Genomic DNA, 10,897 nt, shown 5'->3' with positions numbered 1-10,897 from the left:
TGGGATTACAGGCTTGAGCCACCGCGCCCGGCAATTTTTTTATTTTTTATTTTTGGGGACAGAGTCTTTCTGTCGCCCAGACTGCAGTGCCATGGCTCAATCTAGGCTCACTGCAACCTCTGCCTCCCAGGTTCAAGCAACTCTCCTCCCTCAGCCTCTCAAGAAGCTGGACTACAGGAGCACACCACCATGCCCAGCAAATTTTGTATTTTTAATAGAGATGGGGTTTCACCGTGTTAGCCAGGATGGTCTCCATCTCCTGACCTCGTGATCCGCCCATCTCGGCCTCCCAAAATGCTGGGATTACAGGCGTGAGCCACCACGCCTGGCCTATATTCTTAATATTAAAGACGTCAAATAGCTTTTGTTTATGTGAGCTATATACGTTGATATTTATCATATTACAAATAAATAAAACTACTAAAATTTTTGGTATTCATTTTGTTAATTCATTTAAAATAATAAACCCATTACATATTAATATAAATAATATATCTTATGAAAAATAGAATTTTCTACAACGAAAGTTAGGAATCAAGAGTAACACTGTTTTACATCTTCACAAGTTTCTCTTAATGACTAGCTTAATAGGAGACAGCTGGATTCATAGCTGCTTCTCCATCCAATCTGTTATGATATGTTGTTTTGGTTAAAGTACATGAAGAAAATGTGTCTCACACGGATAGGTCACTGGAGGGGTATTTTAATAGCCTTTTCAGAAAATAATGGATATTCATCTTTTACTCAACACCAAAATTCAAGTGGCAATTCTTAAAGGTTAGTTACAATGTGGAATCTGAACCTGTATCAACGAACTTTTTGGCTCCGATACATAAAAATGCATTTGTCTATGCTGTACTTTGAATGGATCGCCTGCCCATTCATGATTTTGTAACATAAATTGGTCATTCGGGAAAATACTGGTTCAATGAGTTGTACAGATTTTCCTAATGTTGACACACTTCCTCATACTCCTCCCACCCCCACCTCTACCCCTTACACACATCCACAACACAGTCTCGCTCTGTAGCCCAGGCTGGAGTGCAGTGGTATGATTCTAGCTTAATGCAGATTTGAACTCCCTGGCTCAAGCAATACTCTCACCTAAGCCTCCTGCGCAGCTAGAACTACAGGCACATGCCATTACATGCCATTACACCTGGCTAATTTTTTTTATATGTTTTTGTAGAAACAGGGTCTTGAACTCTTGGTCAAAAGCAATTCTCCCACCTCCACCTCCCAAAGTGCTACAAATACAGGTGTACACCACGGTGCCCAGCCCAACATATTTTTTTTAGATCACATTCCTTAATATCACCACCCATCTTATCAGAAAAGTCTTTAAGTATTAAGAAACTGGCAAGTTCATAGTGACAGATAGGTGTTTCCCAAAAATCTAATTTTAGCACTGGCTATAAATGTTTTCCTTGAAGTGGCTGTCTCACTTATTCATTTCCAAGGAATTACCTGCCAAATACTCAAATCTAAATAGCTATGGCTTATCTGTCATTCTGTTATATAAAAACAAAAATGGTGTCCCATTAAAAAGCAGCTAGTTCAGCTTGCAGCTAAATCACACAAGTGCTTTTCCTAGAAAAGAACACTGTACTTCAATGTGCAGAAATGCTTTATGCATACTTCCCATTTAATCACATTGAATATTAAAAAGATAATGTACTCCAGGGTAGAGATTTTAAAATTAAACCTTTTTACTGCTGCAGAAAGGGGATTATTAAGTGAAACTGGCATTTTTTCAAATGCTTAACGTGTTTTTAACTATAAAGAACAAAATAAGAACTCATACCTTTGGTACAACTGCCTAGATGCATTTTAAAGTGCTGGCAGTTTACCCACCACTGCTCCTTCACCATCCATACAAATGTTCTCACAGTGAAAAGGCAAATAATGTGTCAGTTTCATTATGAAAATAATTTTGATTTTGTGAGCCCCTTAAATATAAGGATCTTAGGGATCTCCAGGAGTCTGTGGACAATACTTTGGGAACCACTGTTTTAAAAGATGGTGGAAACTAAACTGAATTTTAATAACTGATAACTGAAAAATGTGTTTCATAAAGCTTAAATCAAAGAGACTATCAAGCCATCTAGCTTATTTCTTCAAAGGGGGTGAATCAAAATCCCCTGCAGGTTAGGCGAGTTCCACTAACTACAATCAAGGGTGGGGCTGTACCTTTAAAAAGTACTATGGAAGTCAGAGGTTCTGTTAGTTTTACAGAGCACTTATCTAGTCTACAATCTTTACTTTACAAATTAAATATTATGAATATATGCAACTGATTAAAAAGACTAATTACATAGAAGTTGTATCATTTTTCTTTACAATTAGCCAGCCCTTTCATTATTTTAACATCTATGCACATTATTCCTTCAACTAGTTTTAGTAGGCATATTTAAGACGTAAGACACACCTAATATGTTTATGTACAATGATTCCTGGCTTAGCTTACCCCATTAAATATTATTTCCAGTCATCCTTTCACTAGATGATTCAATTTTTACAATGACTGACCATTTACTGATATCATATGCTCTAGAATTCACTAGTGAATATCACTGACAAATATCCTTAATTCAGTTTACATTTAGAAATATATTTTGACTTGAAAAGACCTGAATAGCATACATTCATCCATATTAAGTTACAGAAATAATACCTTACTATAAAAATAAATATTCAGTAGCAGTCCTAGTAGTAAATCATAAATAAGATTTGCCCAGCATGGGCAACAAAGCGAGACCCCCATCTCTACAAAACAATTTTTAAAAATCAGCCAGTCATAGTGGTACATGCCTGTAGTCCTAGCTACTCTAGAGGCTGAGGCGGGAAGATCTCTTGAACCCAGAAGTTGAAGATTACAGTGGACTATGATGGTGTCACTGCACTCCAGCCTTAGTGAACTGTCTCTAAAAAAACAGATAGACAAATGGATAAACAAAGCAACAAGGATAAGCATACTAAAATAAACAAAGCCCTTAGAATCAAGAGATACTTTAAAAAAAATGCAGATTCCCAAGTCTCCTCCACTCCATTCCCATTCTGAAGCAGCATGTGTGTTGCAATCAGGCAGGGAAAAAATATTTTTATTTTTTAAAACAGCTTTTCCAGGGACAGAGATGAAAGTACTCCATAGCCCAGCACTTGGGACCTACTTCAGGTGATGTAAATGGAGAGCTGAACATGCCCTTGATGATCTCTAAAGATGTACTAGCTAGCTGGCCTAGTTGAGCAACTGTCTTGCAGTATGTAAGTTAAGCCCTGACAGAAAAAGCCCAATGCAACCTGCGTCTCAAAAACCGGCTAAGTGGCTAGTTAACTGGTGGCTAGAAAACATTATGGTTTCCAAGTAGATTAACCCCCTAAGAAGACAATTTGCATTGGGAGTTTTATTTATTTATTTATTTTTAAGAGTAAAGGTCTCACTTTGTTGCCCAGGCTAGCCTTGAAATCCTGGGCTCAAGTGATCCTCCCACCTCAGCCTCAGGAAGTGCTGAGACTAGAAGAGTAAGCCATCACATCAAGCCCACCGGGAGTTAGATGCTAACTTAGGGACTTAAAGTAATTAGTCTCTAAAAGGAGTACAAGCAAGCATTTGAGAATATACTTTAAAAGAAGGGTAACTTCCTATTTAAAAGAGTGATGATATACTAACTTCTCATAATGGGAAATACAGTTTCCTAAAACTTACTACCAGAGAGTTCAAATAAACTGAAAGTAAAGAAAGAAACAGGAGAAAGGAATATGTGATAGGAAGGGGGAGAGAAAGAAAAGAGACAGACACAGAAGCAAAACAAATATGGCAATACTTTCAAAAGACCCATTAAGTGTGAAATGACTACACTGTGCATGTGTATTTCACCGTATTAAAGAATGTAAAGCTAACACAAGTGAAACAGTTCAAAAGGAAAAGTCAGAGGACCCTAATGGCTCAATCACTGTGGAGAGCTAACCTGGCTGCACCACAGACCAACCAAATCACATTAATTTCTGGGGCTGGAATTCGGGCATCGGTATTTTGTAAAACTCCCCAAGATATCTAAAAGTACAGCCAAGATTGAAAACTACTGGCCAGGCATGGTGGCTCACGCCTATAATCCCAGCAGCTTTGGGAGGTCAAGGTGGGAGGATCACTTGAACCCAAGAGTTCAAGATCAGCCAGGGCAACAGAGGGAGACCCTGTCTCTACAAAAAATTTTCAAAAAAAATTAGACAGGTGTGATGGTGCATGCCTGTAGTTCCAGCTACTAGGGAGGTTGAGGTGGGACTGCTTGAGCCTGGGAGGTTAAGGCTACAGTTAGCTATGATTGCAATACTGTACTCTAGGCTGGGGCACTGAGCAAGATGAAAAGAAAAAGAAAAAAAAAAAAAAGAAGAGAAAGAGAAAAGGAGAAAGAAAGACAAAGAGAGAGAAAGAAAGTGAAAGAGAGGGAGAGGGAGAAAGAGAGGAGAGACCATTGCCCTAAGCCTTGGGAGTAAAAAAGGCAATAAAAAGATAAATTCGGCTGGGCGAGATGGCTCCCACCTGTAGTCCCAGCACTTTGGGAGGCTGAGGCTGGCAGATCATCTGAGGTCAGGAGTTCAAGACCAGCCTGGCCAACATGGCGAAATCCCGTTTCCCCCCAAAAAATGCAAAAATTAGCCAGGCGTGATGGCAGGTGCTTGTAATCCTAGCGACCTGGGAGGGTAAGGCAGAAAAATGGCTTGAACCCAGAAGGCAGAGGTTCCAGTGAGCTCAGATCACACCAGTGCACTCCAGCCTGGGGGACAAGAGCGAGACTTTGTCTCAAAAAAAGATAAATTCAACACATTTACAAGTTTTCCAAACTGCAAAAAATTCGCATTTGAAATGTAAATAATGAAATAAAAAAAGTCTTTGAGTCGAAAGGTCTTTACCATTATCGCCAATTTTAAGCTGATTAAAATGTTAACAGACCCTCTTTATGATTGGTCTTTGATACTTATCTGTCTGATCTATAATTTGCACTAGCAACTTACCGAGACTTAGATTATAAGAACCTTATAAATTATAAGAATCCAACTATCTACCATCTTAGTTTTACATATGTAAGCACTACCCTAGGTTTCACTCACTTTCATAGTTAAAAACAAATATTCCCGGATGCTGGATACACCATGTAATAGTGTCAAGGTGACACAACCTAAAATACTTTGTTCCTGAGAAACTGGATTCAGTCAAATTTCCCATCACCAAAATTACGCATTTTAGAAAGAGAAAAAAAAATTCAAAACTTCTAAATCTGACTTATGATCAAGTGTATGCTTGGCATATGCAAACAGCATCACTCTACAAGTAGCTCAAATGAATATATCTAGATATATTTGTCAACTGTTTGAATTTCTCATTTTGCAACAATTGAGACTTCATCAACTGTTGAACAAAAGTCCAAAATTTGATAATTTTACAAAACTGTATTAAATGCTGTGTTATGGCCACGCACAGAGGCTTACACCTGTAATTCCAACACTTTGGGAGGCCAAAGTGGGTGGATCACCTGAGGTCAGTTCAAGACCTGCCTGACCAACGTAGTGAAATCCTGTCTCTACTAAAAATACAAAAATTAGCCAGGCACTGTGGTGGCACATGCCTGTAATCCCAGCTACTCGGGAGGCTGAGGCAGGAGAACTGCCTGAACCTGGGAGGCGGAGGTTGCAGTGAGCCGAGATTGTACCACTGGACTCCAGCCTGGACAACAGAGCAAGACTCCATCCCAAAAAAAAAAAAGAAGAATAAAAAAATGCTGTGTTATTCTGGTCTAAGTCCTTTAACTGTAGATAACAAAACATTTTTTGTCAGGTTACTTTTATACACAATTAACAGTCATCTCAGAGCCACCATTCATCATCAATCTAAGCAAAAAAAAAAAAAAAAAAAAAATTTTTTTCTTCATAACTACACAGTCTTCCAGGTCAACAACAACAAAAAGAAATCCAAACATATATAATGAGCGCTGAAATGGCTATTACAAGATGCTTGAAGAACCAGTCACTCTAAAACAAAATCACTGAATTAAAAATGGAAAAAAAGGTTAGGTGAGAGGACAAAATGAACTAAGTTTAAACATCAGCAAAACCTGTTTTCACCAAAATAGGCAAAAATTTAGACAAGCCTAAATATGCATTTTATATATAATGAATCCTGCAGATGCTATAGGGTTAACCTCCCTAGTAAGGCCTCAGTAATTCACACCTCAATTAGAATAGTGTCTAATGATGTTACTATAACACTGGCTCAATCAGAAAGAAACTGCTTCCAAGTGGGAGAGCTGCAGTGTAACTGGGCAGCATAAATTAGGCTAATGCTTGCTCCTTAATTTGGGGGGAAACGAAAAACTGAAGGGGAATACAGAAAAGGAATTCACACACAATCGCTCGACTAAAATGTAGCTTAAGAAAGTGAAGCACAAGTTTTCTAAAATAAGATTTGCTGCTTCCTAGTATAGGCAGAATTGCTTCAAGCGGCAAAACTATCATAAAAACTCAATCATCCACGTAAAACTTATTCCAAAATATTTCAAAGTGACTTTCTCAGCACAAATTTTCATTAAGTCTGAAAAACAGATTTGCAATTTGTTTTTTTTTTCTAAACTCAAGATTTACACTGAAGGCACTGACCTAAAGAGACATGCACCCCCACTTCAAAAATAAACAAGCCAAGATGCAATACTTCTCTAAAACTCACCCCAAAACCTGGAAAGCAAAGAAAAAGTCACTTCTATTAACAAAGTCAAATGTTATAACAATTTTATCTAAAGAAGCTTTTAGTTTTAATTCCAACAACTTAAGCCTACATAATTCATCACCATCTTTAGATCTAAAGCTACTCCAAATTATAAATGCTTGGCCTATCTCTATTACATTTGTTCTGTAAGGAACACATTTAAGTATACAAAATCATGACAGCATTATGGAAGAAACATTAATTTTAAAAATCCATGTTTTTAAATGTTAATCATTTACAGTTTGGAATGTTATGTACTAATCACATCAGAACTTTCCAATATAGAGAGAATAAGTCCTTAGCATAAAAAAAGTTACACTTTAGAACTTCCTATATGAAATCCACCATAAAAATTATTCAAATGGCATGTTCTAAACCTAATTACAACATTATGCATTTCATTTTTCTGAGACTCTAAATGTTTTTTGCCAGCAAAAAGTAGTGAACCTACTTCTTAAATACTCGAGTAACCAAGCTGCTACTAAGACTAAAAGGATTCTAATTCCGACAAAAGTCAAAGGCTATTAACAAAAATTAGCTAAGATTGTACGTCTGCAGAAAGTCAACTCAGGCTAATTCCCTTATTATCTTGTTATATTTATTATTCCTAAATAACTAGCAATTCCACCTTAAACTACGGTGCAAAAACTAAATGCATTAAGAAACTAATTTGGAAATAAATGTGTGTGTGTGTGTGTGTGTGTGTGTGTGTGTGTGTGTGTGTGTGTGTGTGTGTGTGTGTGTGTGTGTGTGTGTGTTTTATTAAAAACAAATGTACTTAGGTTTTTGAGGGGAAACAGCTATCAATCTTCAGCAGGGCTTTGTAAAACCTCTGCACCAGCAAATAAATCTTTCAGATTAACTAAACACACTCGTGTCTTTGAAAATCTAGTTTGAGAAATCCTAACAGCAGTTCGGGGCAAGTGATGGAGCCACCGCCCTCCACCCTACACCAATTTCACTCTCAGTACATGTAGTGCTAACAGTAAGATCAACTGTGTCTTTTATTAGGAAGCATGTTACATAGGGGGAAGAAGGGGTTCAGTTAGGTGCTAAGAATGTGTCCGGCATACCACCGTCACTCTCAGTACTCAAAAACTAAACATATCAAACACAGAAGCGTAAACTGGCATTGACACGACTAGGAAGAGAAAGTAAAGGACAAAGAGAAAACAGAAATTGGCTGGAGAAAACAAATTAAGACAAACAATTTACAACTTTCATTTAGACCGTAAGGCAACACACTCCAGCCGACCCAACGCGCTCGGCCCGGGCGACCGAAAAACTACTTCAGAACAACAAAGAGGAGCGGCGGCTGCGGCAGGAGTCCCGTCCGAGTTTAACTTGATTCTCCCACGAGCTGCAAGCGGAGCTGGGAGCCGGAGGGACGCGAGGCACCGCCACCCGGCACTCACCCAGCCCGCCCGGCCCGGCTCGTCAGGTAGCCGCGGTCGCTCTCCCAGCGGATCCGCGCGCTCCTCGCTGCCCCCCGGGAGCCCGCCCCGGGGCGGAGAAGCCGCGGGCGGGGTGCGCGGGCCCGGCCGGGGGAAGGGGAGGGGACATGGCGCGGTTACCTGGGCTCGGGCGGTGGCGAGGGGAGTCCGCTCTCCCGCCGCTGCTGGTCCGCGGAGGCGCCGGGCCCGTCGCTTTCCCCGGCGACCCGGAGAGCTCCTCGGCCCCCGCCCCGAGGCGTCCCGGCCAGGCCGCCTCTCCTTAGCGTCGCGCCGCTGCCCGCGCCGACCTGACCGCCTCGAGCTCCCGGGCAGCCCCGCGGCGGGGGGCCTCTCTCGCGAGGCACCCGGCTCCCCTCACCCGCTCCCACCCGCTGGGCGCCTGCGGAGCTGAGGGGAGGGCGAGAAAGGCCTCCAGAAGAGAGAAGGAGGGCGCGAACGCAGGCTCCGCCACCCGAGCCGCTCCGTTACCGCAGCGGCGACGACGACCAGGGCCGTGTTGTTGCTGCCAACTTGTCGAGAGGACACTGAGCATGCGCGCGCGGGGACCACATCCGGGTAATTTCAGGGTTTGGCCCTTTTCCCCCGCAGCTTTCCTTTCTCCCGGCTGCCCCCGCCTCCCGTCCCCCGCCCCGAGTGACGGGGAGGGTCGCTCTGCGCAGGCGCTTGCAGGGCAGCGCCAGCCGGCTGGCGGCTCTGGGTCCCGGCTTGGGGCTGGGCCTGGGCCGCGACGCGGGCGCAGGGCGAAGGCCTGCTTGAGGGAGTGGTCGCCGGGGACATTGGCATCTCTTTGCAAAAAAGTACCCAAGCTGCGCAGGAGAGCTCGGCGTTGAGTGGGCGTCCAGTAAGTGTTTATAAACAGTGACTAGCCCGGCCTTTGTTGGTTTTTTGTTTTGTTTTGTGTTGAGGACCTGCGTAGGCACAAAAATTGGCCTTCAACAGCCAATCGACAGCTCGGAGGAGAAAGTGGCTAGGTTGTAGGAGTTCACTTCGGGAAGAAACAGACGCTGGCCGCACATTCCGTTTCTGGCAGCCCCGAATCTCGAGCTCCGGAGGTGTTTAAACTCGAGAGACGCACAGGACAGTCAAGGAATCCCGCACTGAAGAGCCTTGCCAGGCGTTGCGAGTGTGAGTGGTTTTGTTGGAAGAGATGTAGAGCGCTCTCGGAGCTGGAGGGGAACTTCGACTCCTACTACACACTTACTAACTAGGTTATCTGTTCGGTGGGGAAAGGCATAGGCTCTGCTTTTGGCTTTATGCTTCTTTTATTTCATTTTTTGCAAGACGCATACATTTATTTTTTAATTTAAAACGCATTAATGATATATTTTCACCAAGCAGGAACTACTTTGAGTCTAGTTTTAGTCCCTTCAAAACTAATGATGAGCCAGTTCTAAAGTCATTTCTTAGATCACGTAATCCAGAAACCTCCACCCACCGCACGCCCTCGCCACGCATCCTCAGTGCTTCATTCTGTCCTCCACTTCCTGGGCCATTCCCTTTTTTTTTTATCAGAAGGCCCCTGAAGCTTCAAACTGGTGTTCTCTTACCACTGGGGTTTATGAAAACCAGTTTTAAGGGATTTCATTTCCATATCTTCCATTGTTATATGTTCTATTTTCTAAAGTTGCCCAGCTTGAGAAGGGAGCTAAGGACACAGCACCTGTTTTCAAAACTGTCCTTCTCCCTCCAACCTTACAAAAGAAAGTCACAATTCTCACCCATTACTAAGGTGCACTCAGTCAATGCAGAACCTCTCCGCAATTCAAATACCAGTATCTATGCTGAGAAAGTAAATGACCTTAGGTGAAGGGTTTTAAGTTATTTTGCAAGTCAGATAGTTTTCCAATCTTTTCTGTCAGCAAAACTGAAGGAAGGTCTGTCAGCTGATAAATTACTAAACATGATTTAATAATAGTTCAATATGTGATTCTTAGGTAATGCACCTCAGAAGTTTTAAAAAAATTGAGACATTGTTAAAACTACACTTCTTCCATTCCATCTGTATTAGTTATCTATTGCTGTATAACAATATCAGCACAAATATAGAAGCTTAAAACAATACACATTTATGATCTTACAGTTTCTTTGGGTCAGGAGACAAGGCATGGCTTAGCCGGGTTCTCTACAAAGTGAGGCTGGAACAAAGGATCCGCTTCCAAGCTCATGTGGTTGTTGGCATCATTCAGTTCCTTGCAGGCTGCAGGACTGAGGGCCTCAGTCCCTTACAGGCTGTTGGCTGAAGAACCCCTCTGTTCCTTGCCATGTGGTCCTCTCCATAGGGAAGCTAACAATATGGCAGCTTGCTTCTTCAAAGCCAGCAATGGGGAGAGTCTCAGCAAGACATTGGTTTCAATCTTATGTAACATCGTCACATACACAGTGTCACTCATACCCTGTCACTTTTGCCATACATTGCTGGCCAGAAGCAAATCACAGGCAACACCTACACTGAAGGGGAAGGAGACACACAAAGGCATGAACACCAGGAGGTGGGGATCATATGGGGCTTCTTTAGATTCTGTCTACAACACTGTCTATTTATTTATGCAAATGGCATTCCCTATAAGCTCAGCCTCTTCTCAGAATTTCCCTTCAGGTTCCCTTCACCTTTTTACTTAAGGGAAACCCCAGCTTTGCCCTGGAACACTGCTCCTTCCACCTCTCGAGTAGTGGCAACTGTGTTTTC

General features: G+C 42.0%; 1 protein-coding gene across 3 annotated transcripts in view; it reads right to left on the bottom strand.

The window, feature by feature from the left end:
- SMAD4 (SMAD family member 4) overlaps positions 1–8,973 on the bottom strand; it is a 50,070-nt gene extending 41,097 nt beyond the window's left edge. For all 3 annotated transcript variants that reach the window (XR_004263089.1, XM_032259506.1, XM_032259507.1), the window contains exon 1: positions 8,332–8,973. The gene's annotated coding sequence lies outside the window, so the exon portion shown is untranslated. The remainder of the gene's footprint in view (positions 1–8,331) is intronic.
- Between the last annotated feature and the right edge of the window lie 1,924 nt (positions 8,974–10,897).

Source organism: Sapajus apella, unplaced genomic scaffold (assembly GCF_009761245.1).
Source record: "Sapajus apella isolate SASKATOON/1434 unplaced genomic scaffold, GSC_monkey_1.0 scaffold109, whole genome shotgun sequence".
NCBI classification, from domain to species: domain Eukaryota; kingdom Metazoa; phylum Chordata; class Mammalia; order Primates; family Cebidae; genus Sapajus; species Sapajus apella.
This window is presented reverse-complemented; position numbering and strand designations above follow the sequence as displayed.